Source organism: Rhea americana, unplaced genomic scaffold (assembly GCF_003343005.1).
Source record: "Rhea americana isolate MKP2758 unplaced genomic scaffold, rheAme1 scaffold_313, whole genome shotgun sequence".
NCBI lineage: Eukaryota > Metazoa > Chordata > Aves > Rheiformes > Rheidae > Rhea > Rhea americana.
In genome coordinates, this window is record NW_028186439.1 from 650,838 (window position 1) to 664,449 (window position 13,612).

A 13,612-nucleotide genomic window follows, 5' to 3' on the forward strand; every position below is an offset into this window, starting at 1 on the left:
CTGTCATCTGCCGAAACCTTGGCTGTGCTAGGAAGCTCTGGAGTTCGTGAGGCCTGTTTTTCTGTGGATCTAATGGGATCTGCAGGCTCTTGGTACAGGGTACAGTCAGTTTCTTAGTGGAGGCAAGCACTGATCTTGCTGCAGTGATCGAGGAAAACTCTGCAAAATTAACGTTTCAATTGTGTCTTTTCCCTGAAAAGCATTCTCATGGCCTTTCTTGATGAATATTCAGCTTAATGTGTGTGTGTGTGTGTGCACGTGTATTCAGTTTCCAAAAGTGTTTTCTTCCTAGTTGTTTCTGGATATCGGCACACCACTCTCCTTCAAATATATATGTAGTTAGTTAGTTAGCGCATTTAATTCAGAGCTAAAAAAGAAGAGGTCAACCTCTAACTCTTATTTGTACATGTAATTTTCCTGTGTTTGCTCCTCAGGCTAAGGCCTGAGATAATAGATGTATATGTAATCTGTATTTCTGTCATTGTTCTTCTTGCTCATATGTGTTTAATTTCTACTGTATTACAAACATATTCTATTTTTGGAAAATCCTTAACATAATGGATTAGGAAATCAAATTGTAAGTAGGTAAGTAGCTACCTGAAGAGTACAGTGGTTAAAAAAAATTGCATTGGCTGGAAGAAGAAAGTACTCAAAATGTAGAAAGTTATATCGCAGGCTAAACTGTTCACTAAGTGAACACTTCTGTAATATTATGTAGCTTCTCAAAAGATGATTTTCACTCTTTTTTCAGTGTATRTAAGTCTATTGGTATGAGTATTTAAGGCTCTGTAGAGCGCACACACATTCTGTAGAAGGAGTTGGCATTGTAAAACTATGGAGTTTGGAAATTCTTACTTCCAGTTGAGAACCACTGTGTACCAGTAGAGTTGAATTAAGAGAATTCTAAGAATTTATTACTCTGATGAAATATRATGTATAACATGCATTGATATAATATATGTTAATAATGTATATTTGGAAATAGTGAAGTTCAGGGTGTTGATTGTTAAATTATTGAGTTAGGTAAAACATTTAAAAAGTTTCTAATGAGAAGGAAAGGATTGTTGTAGTCTAGTGTTTTATAGTGCTTTAGGAAAAGCAGAGTGGGATTGCTTTTACTCTCTGCTGCTAGAAATTAATGATGTCTTTGGCTACTAGGATCTTTGTGARGTCTTGTGTTGTCCCACTGTAAATACTACAAATGAAGACTTGTCTATAGGGAGCAGCTAGATGGAATGGGGCCTTAGTCTATCTAAAAACCTTTAATTTTTTAAAACTAACTAGCAATTTATTTTTATTTAATTTTGGTTTTAGTATAAAAGAAAAAAAAATGTGTGAAGTGACAAAAGTAAAGTAATAAATAGTAATGTTGGTATAACATCTTTGATGTGTAAACACACTGGTATTGTTCTGGGGACCGTAWACATGAAAGTGAGGTGTTTAATTTTGCTGTCTAAACTGAGCAATGCATTTTATATTAAATGAATTGGACAAGGAATGAAAACTAAATGCCATTGGAAATATTTTTATTTTTAAGWCTCTTACATGGTTATAACAGAGAACAGAAAAGATTCATTTAAAAATCAGTGTTTTTTCTGCATTTGTCTGGCATTTTAATGATGATTGCCTTTCAAACCACCATCATTTATGATGAAATAAATTCAAGCCCTTAGCTTGCAATCTCATCTGTGCAACTGAATGCTTAAGGAGAAACAAAGTTCTACAAAGTCACCGTAGGTGTAGGGGGACGTGAGTGTYAGCCTGTTTTTATCAAGTTGCAGGGCTTATGTGAAGCATCAGTACTGTGACTGAGTTGCATTTCAATACGTTTGTTTTTGACAGACGTACTTTTTGTTGAAAAATAGTATTTCCTGGAGTACTGAGATTCACGAGACTGATGATTGTTTTTTTTTCCCCCACTTCTGTATATTAGAATGTATGCAGAAATCCTTGAATTATTACTGAGTTTTCACACTGAAGTTAATTTACTGTCTTTTAAGAGCTAAGACATGACTATTGATAGGACATGGCATATCAGCAAAAACACAGACATTGGCTGTAATGTGTAGTTATTTGCAAAACTTCTCTCTAACAAAAGAAAACCCATTCTGATTTTCATGGAATTTATTTTCAGTTACACAGATGCTGTTAGTTACTTTATTTTGATACTTTTCAGTTAAAAACACAACTCCATCTGTTTAGCTCATTAGTACTCTATATACATTCTAAATATATCATTATTTTGTTTTTTCATCATCTTACATAGAACAGAATATTTTATACATCARCAATAATGCCATAAACTATACAAATGACATAGGTTGAACATATTTAACTTTAGAAATTATCATACAAATTAAAACACAATAATATATACAAGTATTTCAATTTTATTTGTGATTATAGTGTCTACCACTGATTATGTATAGAGATTTTTCTTATTTATCATTCAGATAGTCAGCACTTTAGATAATGTATCTGAAAAAATCCAAAATATGTTCTCTTAGAATTTAGTGCATGTCTTGATAGTAAGCGTGTCCTAAGGGGAAATGGAATGTCTTTGGAAACGCCATGTAAAGTACAACATGCAGAAGGCTTAGAATCCCTGATAACCTCATCCATACAGTCAGAATTTTGTATTGTGGAAATTATGCAGAARCTGATGGTACTGTGGCTTGGAAATAACTTTTTAGTGTATGCTTATGAGATTTATCAGTTAATGTATTCAAGACGATATCGAGAAGTAACAGTTTGTAATGATAACGTAATGAAGCTAATGTATTAGTAATTTATATTACTTCACAATTTCATTGCACTTTGGAAAACTGGGAAATTGCTTTTTAACAGTGCATGGTATATTTGTTGACCTGTTCCTGAAATTGTTATACTCTACTGAGATATTACTATTACAGTGTCTGAGTCTTGTCGTCACAGTTTGTGCAGAAAACTTTAAGACAGTACTGTCTAATTCTTCCTTTATGACTAGGATGACATTTTTATAAGTGCAGAATTAAACAGTCTGATGATAAAATGAAATCTGTGTGGGAAGAAGTTCCAACCTGCAAACAGCAGTGGGGTATAATTTGTGAACAGCCTATCAAATATAAACTGTCTAGATCTCTAGCACCGGGGAAAAAAAACCAAAAAAACCCAAAAAAAACAGCACTGTAAAATGTCTGTAAAACCAAATAATTTCTTTATGTAACATATGATATTAATAATGCACAAAGCTGTTGTGATATGTGGAAATAAACTCAGMTAGGAGCCTGAAAAACAGCTCTAGAAAAGAGGGCTTCATACAGAGGCTTTATCAATAAAGTAAAAAGATGCCTGTTTGTAAAAACTTCAACAAGTATCTAAATGTTTTTGCAATAATAGTGTGTTATGTCTCTATTAATTTTTACTATTTATGTTCCCCAAAATAGGATATAAAAGACATTGTTAGAAGAGTCATGATTAGGTCATGTTACCTTAGTTCAAGAGGTGGAATGAGAAAGATTGCTGGCAGCTTTGTCATAGCGTATGTTCACTAGTGGTATTTAAGAAAGGGAAGACAAGTGTGTTTTTACACTGTCTGAATTTTAACCTGTACGTTAATGTGGTTGTGCTTTTGCTGAGATTTGATTTGAAAAAAGAGCAGGGTAGTAAACTTCTAAAAACTGTGTGTGCATGTGTTCGTATGTATAAAATGCTTTTATCCTGTMTTTGCGATGATCTCTGGCCTAAAGCTTTGAGTAGGACAAATGTTTAACATAAACAGAATTTTGTTTTACCAAACCATAAGCAGTATGTGGTATGGGGCAGCTGCCTGGGAAGTGGCTGTGATCTTTAGTTTGCTAGGAAGGGGCAAAGTGAGTAAGCAACTTCTACATTCTGCAGCTTTCTGCAGGTTCCATTTGGTAGTGAAAACTATTTAGTCTTGCCTTCAACAAATGAATCTGCAATATTACATTGGAAGCATTTTTCAGTTTTGTAAAAGTAGGGGGAGGGAGCAAAATTAATATTAAAGCCAAGGAATGAGTACATTTCACGGGATCTGATGTTCCTGGAGGATGAAGTTTTAGTCTGTAAGCAACAGTCAACGTTTCCAGATGCAGTTAATGATTTCAGGGTTTTTTAAAGAATACTCTAAAGCAAGTTATCTTCTCTGTTGCTGACCTCCTGAAATATGATTCTCCCYGGGTTTTAACCGCTTATAGAGTGGTTCCTGACATAGATCACTGTTTTATTTTGTCTGTCAGAGACTTACATATATGAGATGGGTGACAACCGTCAAGCTTTTAGTTTGGTCATTTATAGCAGTGAGCATTTCTAGATACAACAGTAACTATATAAATAAAAATGATCTTCTCATTTTGTGTCCTTAAAATTTAACAGAGGAATTCTTCATGAAAAATTGGTAAACACAAGCTACTTCTTTTTGCCAAAGTAATCATACTTTTCTTACTATGAAGAAAATTTTTGTAATGACCACAGTAGATCAACTTTAGAGGAAGTTGGTCAATCCTCAGAGTACCAAGATGTGATACGATTATTTCAGGCCACAGTCACTTGCATATTTTCTAGAGGTGTCTGTGGAATATTGATTTTCAATTTGTGTTTTGACCTTACAGCCTTTTTTGGTAAAACCTAGCGTGAAGGTGTCTGCATGAATATTGCTTTTAATAGTGTCAAAAAAAAGAATCTTTTATATGGGAGGAAGACTGCTTTYATCCCTCAAGGAAGAAAGCTTTATTATGTTGCTGTTCTCAGGAGCTTCCTGTGTCCCTGGTGAACCTGTCAGTTGTACTCCATGATGAATTTTTTCTTGGATCAGAAAAAAAAGATGCAAAAGTTGTGTGATTGTCTTCCAGGTATAGGGAAAGCTTATGTTGTTAGGTGGTATGAAGAAGTAAGGGGAGGTTGTTTGGCTTTAARGTTACTTTTTCTGTTTAGAGAGTACAAAGCTTGCCTGTAATATCTTTCTAAGTAACTCCTAGAAAATAATTTTTAGCTATTAAAATATATTTATGATCTTCATGAACTTTTTTATGAACTTAAAGGAAGTTTTGGTTGGGAATAAAATAGTGTTTATATGAAAGGAGCATGCAGAGGATGTTTGTCCAGTYTCATCATATATTGGTTGAATACGTAGAATAGCTGGCAATTTGTAGATAAAACCAGTGTGCTTGTTGTCTGACATTTAAAAGTGGGTCATGCAAACCAGGTTTGTTCGGGCTTTTCTAGTGCCTCTTAGGAACCTATAGTCTATTGGACCAAAGACAAGGCAGTTTTAAGTGTGAGGTTACTGTCATTTTTCAAGGAAGAACAATATAAAAGAACAAATTCCTATTAAAAATTAATCTCTCAGGCTCTTGCTTGATCCTGCGTTTTACTATCCAGTGAGTCTTTGTGCTGTCCCTTGCTTATCTTCCTTATAGGTCACAGGACAAGCACGGAGCTTTCCTCTGTTGCAGTGGTATGAGTAGTAATGCTGCATATGCAAAAAGGATGGGATCTGTTGTAATTGCATGTGTTAAATGCCTGAAATTTGCTATAAGATTGAACAACTCTCGTTTTCRGTCTTTGTTTAGGCACAAGTTTAGCAGAGGAGTCTCAGCCCCAGGTGCTTGCATCTTGGGCTTCTCTCCAAATTGTTGCTCTGATGCTTACGAGACTTGTCTGTGCATTGTGGGAGCCAGGGTGAGTGCAGCTGCACGTGCAGTCTGRTGTTTGAGGACTTGAGACTCTTCGTGGGGTCGGATGATAAAGTAGTACCTGGAAAATAGTCTGTAAACACAGGACGTGATGGATTTTTCCTTATCCAAAATCCTGTAAGTTACATTTTCCTACTCTACAGGTTTGTTTTTTGCTTGCTTAGTAGTATTGATTGTATTGAATGTTTTATTAAGACTTGGCTTCATCATGAAGTTACTAGACTATGAGTTCTAGGATATTTCAGACCTTCTTTGGGATGATAGCTCTTAATTGTTGGCTTGTGAGTTAGTGGCRTCAAGAAATTTCAAGATTTTTGTTCCTAATAGTTATAGGAGTTATTATAAAGATGAATCATATCTTTTGATCCATCTGAATTCCTGTTTTAGTGTATTCTAGTACTTAATTAGTGAGAATTAGCTGCAGGGTACCAGTGTCATTGAAGTAGAATCCGATTTTCACAGTTTTTCTATATGAGGGCATGATCCTGAGAAATCTGAATTTCATTTTTGGATCATTTTCAGTATTAGTTAATGGACTAGGATTTGTGTGTTATTGTTTAGTGGCTTCTAGACATTTCAAGTTTTGGCTTGCATTGATCTAAAATGAGCTTGTGTTTTAAAATTRTTTGAGATGTGAAATACTGATGAGTAATCTAGTTGGGGTTGTTAATAATCTTGTGAAGAGACGATATACTGCAGAAGCGCAATGGATTTAGTAGTTACTTGATTTGACAGATTTTTTTCCTTTAGAATGAGGATTGAACGATTTTTTTTTTTTTTTTAAAGAAAGGTTTACTTACAATTCTGTATTTTACGCAAGTAGGACAGGAATACTTCTTAGTTGATTTAGTATGACCAAAAATGTTGATTATCAGGAGGGTGGTGATGGACTTGTTGCTACAACATGAAGAAAAAACCTAACTGTACAGAACTGTACTGTTTAAAATGCCTGTGTTGTCTTGGTAAATTTACCTGATCTATAATATGTTTATGTTCTAGCAGTGTGTTTTAAGAAAGTGACCTATTTGCTCGGTTTGGCAAATTCAGAGTTTATTTCTACTCCTTCACCCTCTAGTTGTTTTCATACTGTCTTTTAATACTAACACAAGTCTATTTATGTGCTGATTTCTCTACTTCTTGATGAAGACGTTTGATACCATCCTAATGCTGTTGTAGCTGATCAGGCTGCGGTCCCTGATTCTTGCGAAGGGAATTGCTCCTTAGTGCCCGGTTCATAACTGGTTGAATACTTTGAAGAACAGTGGTAGGCTGATGTTCGGTGTTGGTCTGCGGTGTCCCTAACGGAGTGTCGTAAGATCCCGTACTCCCTCTTTTTCTTCATGCGTAGTAAGACTGGGAGGGCTACCAGTATACCCTGTCTGAGGCGCTGCTTGTAATGATGCTTAAATCGTTGTCACTTTGCTGTTTTACTGTTTCCACGTTCTTACACAGCTGTCATCACCGAAGCATCCAAAAGCTTTACAGAGYGTCTTGTGTATTGTGATTAGTAACTGTCACTTGTGTTTCTCGCTTACTTTTCCCAGGGGTTTGTTACAGAGGCATATTTTTTCCATTGACTGCATTATGTATGTGTGTTGGCATGTGCTAACATTAACAAAAGTGAGGTAGATAACTTATTTCAGTCTCAGAATAGTTTTTTTTCCTAGAGTTTTATGTTTAGTTTAACRTTTTTTTATTGTTAAGTGAATTAGTCTTATGGAGGAGGTCCCTGAAAGGGCTTTATCTTTTTTGTAGCTAGAGTAATGCTATGGAGTTGAGGAGCGGAGCAGCCAGCTGTGATCTGTGTCTTTGAGCTTTAGAGGGACTATTTCAGGTATTCTTTCAGGTATTCTGGCCCAGACCACTGATGGCTTTGAAAGATGACCGCTAAAGGTAGCGCTGTGGTGTTTGAAAAACAAGGTAGGAAGCGGAGAACTTGTTTGATGTGCTTGCAGTGAATCTTTTACTAAAGAGGCGTTCTGCTGCGTTTTGAACTAATCGGATTTTCTGAGGTTATGTTTTCACGTGTAGGTGAAGGATAAGGTTGAAACATAGCTGGAATGCAGCAGATATACATAAAAATAAAGTTGCGTTAGAGTATGACACRGCCTCTTTGGCAGGCTTAAATGGGAATGTATTTCTTGCCAGTACTGCCATGTGAAAAGTTAGGCTACGGCGAGCCAATGAGCTCCCTCAGAACTTTTCTTCTAGATGTTACAGAATGTAACCTTATCCTGAATAAGGTTACCATAATGAAGTTGGAAAAAAATGAGTAGTTAGTGCACACCTGTGCCCTGGAGCTGAAAGTGCTGCTCGTGAGACTGATTCCTAAATTCTAATGTGTTTGCATTGCCCTCACAGCTTGAGAGACCATAYTGAGATAATACTTTCAGATGCTTAAATAAGCTTTAGAAATATTGTCTGTGCTCTTTAAGATTTGTTTTCTCTCAGTTATTCGTGTCTCTCTCACCTGTGGATCAGATTACTACTGGTATTTTCCTAAAAGTTTTCCTTGTGGTGTCATGTATATAAATGAGGGATGTCTTCCAGAATCTCAGAAATAGCTTCTGTTGATGATGTAAAGGTTTGGGGATCAAAATTTTCTCGATTATACTTTATTTAGCATATTGCCCATTGTTATTTAGTTTACGTGGACTTATGAAGTAATTGGCTTGAATTTTTCCTTAATTGTTATTTTACTACTTTAATGTCTGTAGGTGGCCTTTTAAAGGCGATTAAGCTGAAATAAAGATATTACAATAAAAAAAGCACGTCTTAAAAGAACATCTTTAGMTGCAAGTCAGGCACTCAAACATTAAAATTGCAGCATTGAGCTTGCTTATGCCACCTTAATTTTAACATATTAAACGTATGTACCATATTACGTTACTTTTATTTTGTACATGAATATTATATTGTAGTTTTTAATGGTATCTGCCACAATTTTTCTCCCCATARAATCCCACACCTTATTGAATATACAAGGTATGTGGTGCTCATTGGATCAGCAGCTGCTCAATTTTTTGATTTTTTTTTCTYATTGCATAATATGTGTTCTTTTCCTGTGCTCTGTTTAATCCTGCTCTGAAGACAGCATGACTATATTCTTTTGTGAACTTCTATAATGATTGTCAGTAGGTTTGCATGGCCCTCGTAAATAGTTCCGATTGCTCTTTTCAGACCTAAATACTAAGTGGTCATTGCCCCCATTTTAGAGATGAGGAAATGGAAATACAGAGAGGGGAAATGACTTGCCGAGATAACAGATTTGCTCAACAGCAGTGTCAGAGTCGAGAAAAGAAGCCAAATCTCGTACTGTTTTATTACATCTTTATGGTTAAACCAGTGTTTTCTTTTCAGTCACTCTCTGCTTATTTTTTCCTGATGACAGGCTTACGTCTGTGATCTCAAATTCCTCTAGCGATTCTGCACTGAACTGGCTACTCCGCACTGCGTGGAAACATGCTGGTGTGCTTCCTGATCAGCGGTTAGATCCCAAGAGAGGCTAGAGCCCACTCGTCCGGCTTCTTGCRGTGTTTACCTTAGCGACCGATGCAGGCTTTCCTTGCTGTCTCGTATGTGCCACCTTCTCCCTTCGTGGGCTGTGTTTGCTGCAGGAACAAGAGTACTATAAACTGATCGGTTCACCCTTGTGACCTGTATTGAACATTGCTTATTCTTACAAGTTTTTCACTGTGCCTCAGGGAAATGAAATGGATACTTTTATTCATATTTATGGTTAGAGAATCGATGCGAAGGAGTAAGATCAAAATAGAGTTTTGGTCTGGATGCTCATAGAGATCTTTAAGATCAGTTTGTTTGCCCCCCCCTCCCCCCCGAGATACACAGCATTGCATCCCTCTTTGTATTTTAAAAGTACAGCTGTCATTGATATAATTGCAGCCTTGAGTACTCGGCATTTACTGTAAATCTGATCTAAATGCGTCAGGTTAGGCACCCAGAAAATGAGGGAAGTGTAATTATTGATTACCTGTTAAAAAAACAAAAAGTGAATTTTTTTATATAGTCATTCATAATAGCTCATAATATCATAATGTTTTATACAATCGATGCATAAGATCTCTGACAAGATCATGGATAGAGTCCTATTTTGCAAAAATGCATTCAACTGCTTAAATATTCAGGACTGTACATTTCTTTTTCCTGCTGTCCCTGCCTCATTTACCCGTTTTTGGCGTTTGCAACGAATGAAACAAGGATGTTATAAGCGATCTCCTTAACTATGTAGTCTCACTGGTCTCACCTGTTTCTATGGAGCAGATCTATCCAGTGTGCTGAAGGAAACAATGCTTTATAGAAAAAAATGCATGCRATATTTTAATGAAAAAGTGTTGTTATAGTGCCAATAGGCTAGAGAGGCAAATTATGATAAAATAAAGTACCTCAATGCTGGCAGTCCCTGACTTTTTATGCGTACATGCAGTTTCTTGTACTTTTCTGGGATTTGTGTGTGTGGTATTTTAGAGATTTTTAAAAAGCAATCTGGAAAAGCCGCCAGAAATTCTGTTGTGTGTACATATAGACAGACCTTTGCCATTTGAGCCAGTAGGGTGACTGATAGCAACAGTAGGTTGTTACCTTCTCTAAAACTGCACCACATGGTGCTAGTGATGAGAAGAGATGCTTCACAGATTTGCTGATAGTAGAGTGGTGAGACTTGGGAATTTATCCAAGAAATTTGGGGGCTTGTCAAAAAAATTATCACAGTGTTTTTAAAGCAACATATTTTTTGTTCCATTTATTTTCAAGGTGCAATTGCATGAGATAGGCTGAGCCAGTTGCCCTGTGATTGCTGAATCAGAAAGGATCCAGACCCTCTTTTGAACTGTKTCTGACACACTGTCTTTATAGTAGATCAACTCAGAAGGAAATTTAACTAATAGCTAAAAACATACATGTATTTTTTGCCAGGCTGGTGAACTATGTAACCTACTATGCAATCATGTGAGCATCAGAGTAGTCACAAAAGGTAGGATGGAATCTCATAGATAAGAGGAGGGGTCAGGACTGCCTCTTTCAATGACAGTTAGTTGTTAGATTGACTTGGTTATGAAAAATAACTATGCTGTAAAAAAAAAAAAAGATGTATTATCTGATTTTTTTTTCCCCAAGAATTTATCTTGAGGCATGCCCATGATACAGGAAATTTCATCAAATATTAACTAGTTGAATTGAAGTTTTAGAGCTATTAAAAGCATTTAGAAAATGGTGGGTAACAATAGTTTTGTGTAGTGCTGTCTTCCCTGCCTGTAAAAATCATCTGAAATCTCCAGAGTAAGCACTTTTGAATGTCTGTGCTTCATAGTGTAAGGACAGAGATCCTGCTTTGTTTTTTTTTGCGTTAGCTGTACAGTGCTAGAAATTCTAATAGAAATTCTCAAATTAACTGGTTTTTAGTAGTTGATCACATAGTACCACAGAATCAGTGAGCTTTTTCAAGGTTAAAAAATGATATTGTGTATGATTTTTCTAGTAGTTAAAGTATGTTTGCTACACTGGTAACATCCTTTTGGGTTTTAACAAGTAACTGTGGCTTTGTTGATACAATATTGAAAGCTTTCTGAGATGCATGTTTTAGGTGTTATACTGTGGTTATGCTGGTGATGATCTAGCACTGAATTTAAAATAAGCAAGGTGGCAAAGATTTTYGCGCGTGGAGAATTTTATGCACAATAAGTAGATTTTCTGTGAGTAATCCTGTTGATTGTAATAGGACTATTCACAGCTCAGTATGAGTGTAAATCTTTGTGGGATCAGGTCTCATATTGGCATGTGTTTAGCAACATGCGGCATTTAGAAATAATGTGCAACAAGTCTTAAGAGTGCTTGTATCGTATGTTGCATTTTAGAATATGTTATGATCTGAGAACCTTTTTACAGTGCTTTATGTTTGATTAATTTCTGTTTTCAAGTCAACACACTTTAATTCATTCTTACAAATGGTACTTTAGACTTGCGTTTTAATTTCAAGATCTTTTACTTATATTTTATTTTCCAAGCAGGGAGAACAGCTAATAAATGTCTTTAATATTCTTTGTTTAGAAACATTATTTTTTTACTTTTCAAAGTGAAAACATTTTTCTGCAGAATGTTTAAGATTAAGCTTTCGGTATCATGAAAGCTAATTGGTTTTCCTTTTATGTTGGAATATATCCATATTTTTGATAGTAAAACTAAATATCTTTTCTGATGTCAAAATACTCAACATGTTTTGGGATCTGATAGAGTTTTTAAATGAACATTAGGAAGCTGTCAAGTTTGAATTTTTTCTTTCTTTTGGAGAGGATTGTGTTGATGACAGATTTATTCATGATGATGCTAAATTTAAAATATGAATTAAGCACTTGTAGGTTTTAATATGGTATCAGGGCGTGTTGCTATCTCTTTTTTTCATTAGCTTTGGGAGTTGCAGAATTTATAGTTCCTTTTATGAAGAAAGCTTTGAGAATGTAGATACGTGCTTTTCTCTTGATTTAAATTTGCCACAGCTTTTAGATATGTCTGTGTGGCACTTGTAACTCTTCCACTTGTGTGTGCATGTTGCACTTGCGGAGCAGTTTCCCGATATGCTTTAATCTAATCTAACCACTGGCTGCTGCTGAAAAAAGCGGTCCTTCTCTCTCTTCCCTGCCTGTCGCCTGTACCCCCTGCCTGCTTAGTCGCACYGATCCAAGTGAAAGCTAACTGCTTTTCTGGTGGGTGTGTTTTTGCCCAGCTCCCGTCACAGTTGTACGATTGCTATGGCCAACCCAATGAAGGTAACAAGAAGGCCGAACTGGGGAGATACGCAAGGAGCTTCCCCTTTGGGCAGATAGCCCGTGTAGCACATTGTTTCTTGCAGCTGCACTATTAAGAGTTGGATTGACTTCTTCTATATAGGAAAATGTGCCAAATGTCTCRCTGGAATGGGCTTTTGGTTGTTTGTGTCCCTATCTGAATTTCACAGTCTATTTGGTTTTATCTTCCCCTTTTGAGAGAAGGAAGTGAACTTCTCCTGGCACAGTCGCACTCTAGTAGATCTCTGTTGTAGTTGCTTTTTATTGGAGTTTGTCTACTTAGGAAGATTTTACTAAAAGTGTAAGTAAAACCACTCTGATTATATAATGATTTACTTTTTTTGTTTAGCTTAAACCTTTCCTTTTTATTTAGCTTAGGTCTTTCCTTTTCCCTTTCCTTATTCTAAATAGAGAAGGGGGAAAAATCAATACTGGAATGAGAGTGTTCACTTACAGAACTCTGTAGTTTTGTGTGTGTTATGTTCATTTAAGTTTATRGTTTAGCCCAAATCATTGTAGTATTACCATAGAGGTAGGCTCTAAGAGATGATAACATGCTTAGAAGTTTCCATATATTGCTTTTTTTTTAAGTTTACTTTATGTGCATTTTACGTTAGTAGCCTTTGTATAGTTTGTTGTTTGGGACCAGCATGCACTCATTCTTCTGAAGGCTGTTGTGGAAGAAAGGATGTGGTAGGAATGTACCCAGATATGTATTGTATAGCTTCAGGTATTTGCTTATTAGGAAGTCTGCCTTGTTTGATCTTAAATTAAAACATACTTCCCAAATGTGGAACTTAATTAAAAAATGTCATTGGGTGACTTCCAAAGTGAGATTATCCTGAAGATGTCTAAAACCTTGGCTTGAACTCAGTCATAATTTTTGTGAAGGGAATCCTGGAGATAGTTGTTTTTGTCATAAGAGTATCTGTTTGCAAAAAGCATCTTTGAATTTCCATTTTGCTTCCTGGATTTTGTGCTTGGGATTTGACTCTTAGAAAATACAGCCAAAGGAAGTGTCTGTCTATATGTGGTAATAATATTTCTATCTCAAGTCTTTGTTAGAACTCTTCAGAAGGAGCTAAGGTTTTCCCAAGAAAAAGAATTAAATTTCAGCCA

General features: G+C 35.9%; 1 protein-coding gene across 1 annotated transcript in view; it reads left to right on the forward strand.

The window, feature by feature from the left end:
• Positions 1–575: 575 nt before the first annotated feature.
• ZNF148 (zinc finger protein 148) overlaps positions 576–13,612 on the forward strand; it is a 35,339-nt gene continuing 22,302 nt past the window's right edge. Inside the window, exon 1 of the mRNA XM_085310206.1 lies at positions 576–585. The gene's annotated coding sequence lies outside the window, so the exon portion shown is untranslated. The remainder of the gene's footprint in view (positions 586–13,612) is intronic.